At 27.9% G+C, this 3,694-nt stretch overlaps 1 protein-coding gene across 2 annotated transcripts in view; it reads left to right on the top strand.

The window, feature by feature from the left end:
- The first annotated feature begins 1,154 nt into the window (after positions 1 to 1,154).
- The window catches only part of LOC122244161 (uncharacterized), a 12,386-nt gene continuing 9,846 nt past the window's right edge, over positions 1,155 to 3,694 (top strand). For both annotated transcript variants that reach the window (XM_086548893.1, XM_086548895.1), the window contains exons 1-2: positions 1,155 to 1,237; positions 1,504 to 1,598. The gene's annotated coding sequence lies outside the window, so the exon portion shown is untranslated. The remainder of the gene's footprint in view (positions 1,238 to 1,503; positions 1,599 to 3,694) is intronic.

The following is a 3,694-nucleotide window of genomic DNA, read 5'->3' as shown; positions in this document are numbered from 1 at the left end:
ATCATTTTCATTATCATTATTACAATTATTATAATTGTTATTATCATCGCTCGTAATCCCCACTTTTATATTTATTATAAAGATAATACTTATAATGACAAGAATTATAATATTGATAAATATCATTATGATATCAATAATGATGATAATCTTTGTTATAATCATTACCTTTATCATCATTACTATTGTTGTTGATTTTCTTATGATTATTGCCATTATCATTGTTATCATTATCTGTCTAATTGTTATCATTATCACTATCATTATTGTAGTTGCTGTTATTGTTATTATCAATATGATTATGATTATGATTATGACAATTATCATCATAATTATAATTATCCTCATAATTATAATTATCCTCATAATTATAATTATCCTCATAATTATAATTATCATCATAATTTCGATTATCCTCATAATTATAATTACCATCATTATTATCATTATCATTGTCATTGTTATTTTCATTATAATGAATAATATCATTATTGTTGCTGTTATCATTCCTTTCATCATCATTATCATCATTAATTGTGTATTACAAGTAGCAGGAGTAGTATAATCATCACTAATATCATTGTTATCATTATCATTATCGGTGCTCGCAATTCAAATCATTATAAAGTGTGGTAGCGTGGAGGGAACCTGAATGAGATGTGTGAGCATGTTATTGTGTGCACATTTCTCGTTTATGTTTCGTCTAGCGTACTTTAAAATAAATTGTCTATTTAATAGAGAAGAAAGAACGTGAAATTAGGCAAGTAACTTTGTTAATAATTAAGATGGCGAAGAACCCCCCCCCCCCACTTTTTTTTTTTTTTTTTTTTTTTTTTTTTTTAGTATTCGTGAAAAAAACTATAGTTTCAAAAGGTATAGGCCTACGTTGAAATTCCCATATGATCCTTTTGCAAGTGAAAGTATATAATTAAATAGATAAACTAAGTAATAAAGTTAATAAATCAGCCGATATACGAAATAAGTTTATAATTAAGGACGTAGGCTACATAAATAAATAAACGAAGTAGGAAAATAAATAAGTATGTGAATGAACGTAGAAAGTCAACGAACTATGCTAGTTAATAAATCAATAAAAAAGTAAACGTGAAACTTAACGCATGGATTAATAAAAGTCGTTATCACTTCCTCGTTATCTTTGGCTTATCTCAAACTCCTGTTCTTCTAGTGAAGCTGAAGCTGAAGCAAAGAAGAACGTACACTCAATATCGTAGTCATGGTAAGGTAGTTCTCTGTAATAGGAGAAAGATATTTATCTATTTGTTGTTTATAATTTTGTTGTAAGATTTGCCCTACAAAATGCTAACGTCCAAACAGCACTAATACTTACGGAAAGGAAGATTTTGTAGCAACGCTTGTAAACTGAACTCAGACTAAAGATCCTTATCAATTTGCCATTTAAGGTCATCTAAATCGGGTTTTCTTTCTGTGTCCAGAGGTTCATCTAAATAAGGAAATGTTTCAGTTAGAAATAAAACTTTGCAGGATTCCGGTTCGACAAACGTACCAGCTAGATTGCAACCGTTGCCGACAGGGAACAGCATTCAGCCATTTGAGAATTTGGACTCCGTGTCATACAGGTGAGTTTATACGCGTGTTTATTTTTGCTTTTTGTATATTCATATATTCATCTACACAAACACACACACGCGGACACATGCACATATGCACACACACACACACTCACAGACATACATACATACATACATACATATATTCATACATACATATATATATATATATATATATATATATATATATATATATATATATATATATATATATATATATATACATACACACACACACACACACACACACACACACATATATATATACACACATATATATATATATATATATATATATATATATATATATATATATATATAGATATATTTGTGTGTGTGTCTGTGTGTGTGTTTATTTATATATATATATATATGTATGTATATATATGTATGTATGTATATATATATTATGTATATATATATATATATATGTATGTATATATATATGTATGTATGTATATATATATGTATGTATATATATATGTATATATATGTATATATGTATATATATGTATATATGTATATATATATATATATATATATATATATATATATATATATATATATATAACAGTGTATATATATATATATATGTATATATATATATATATATATATATATATATATATATATATATATATATATACATATATATATAGACCTAGGGAAGCTATTTAATAGGATACCAAGAGAAGTAGCGCTTTGGTGTCTACTAACAAGAACTACAGTAATGAAACTATGTGGAAAGTCAAATGGTTGAATCGTGTAAATAAACTGGAGATGTAAACAATGAGTCAAATGAGAGTCAGTGTTATTGTGTTTTTATTATAATAATAGAAATAAATTGGAAAGTTTGACAGGTTTGGACTTGTACTCTTATGACTAATCATATTCACTTAAACAACATTTTTTTTCTTTTTCTTGAAATATTATGACTAAAGATCTCCATGTGACTCTCGTAGAAAGAACACATTAAATGGCCCACAAACATTTTCGTGCATATACTCTAATCTCTTCAAATTTAAAGATAGTGTATAGTAGGCGTGTAGATAGTAGCAAGTATTTGAAATCTACCCTTGTATGTACTCTTTGATTTCAAACGTGATGCAACACGTTCTTTACATTTCTCTTATCAGTCTTTTGTCGGAAGCCATTGTGAGAGCGTGAGCAATAATTAGCCAGCCTTTATTATCTTTCTTATTGATAATTCTTGATACTTATAAGACATTCTAGAATATTTGAGACACGAGAGAATTGTTTTCCATATTTATTTTGGGTTTTGAAGCCTAAGTATAATATATTTTACCCAAGAAGATAAAATCTCGGTGATCCTATACACCGGTATTCTTGTATCGAGTCATTCATGAAATTTGACTGTTTAATTTCATTATTATTCATCACCGTAATTTTTTTTTTCACATTATGCCAGTGTACTAGGCGTTAGCATAAGTGTGTGTATATGTGAATATATATATATATATATATATAATATATATATATATATATATATATATATATATATATATAATATATATATATATATATATATATACATGGAACACATTCCAGAATATATAACAAGAGTGAGGTTTGAGGACCTGTTACTAGGCGTATAGATAGGATTTTATTTCACTAAAGGGTTTCAAATATTATATGACTTGTATTTCATATTCAGAGCATATCTAGGTGGTGCATATAAACCATATAGATCACCCCCCCCCCCCCGTAGCCTGTTTTTGGTGTGTGTTAAAAGATTTTTTTTTTTTTGGTGTGTGTTCGTATATACATTATATAATATATATATATATATATATATATATATATATATTTATGTATATATATATTTATATATATATATATATATATATATATTGTTACGCCGGTCACTCCACCCATACCCATCAACACCAGACAGGCTAGGCAGGCGGCGTGCTAATCACGGGTTCTGAACACAGAACAGCTCCAAGAGACGCCAATCACCACCAACGTCCCAGAACACCATGAGGGGAAACATCACAAGGCGAGGCAGGGCACGAAGTAAACACACAATAACACGTCTATCCTTTATTGACACTAGTTCTTCACAAGAACACTAATCTATAGGC

The sequence above is a fragment of the Penaeus japonicus genome, unplaced genomic scaffold (genome assembly GCF_977035675.1).
Source record: "Penaeus japonicus unplaced genomic scaffold, GWHDUDI00000001_assembly GWHDUDI00000021, whole genome shotgun sequence".
NCBI classification, from domain to species: domain Eukaryota; kingdom Metazoa; phylum Arthropoda; class Malacostraca; order Decapoda; family Penaeidae; genus Penaeus; species Penaeus japonicus.
Note: the sequence above shows the minus strand (reverse complement) of the source record. Positions and strands in the feature narration are given on the sequence as shown.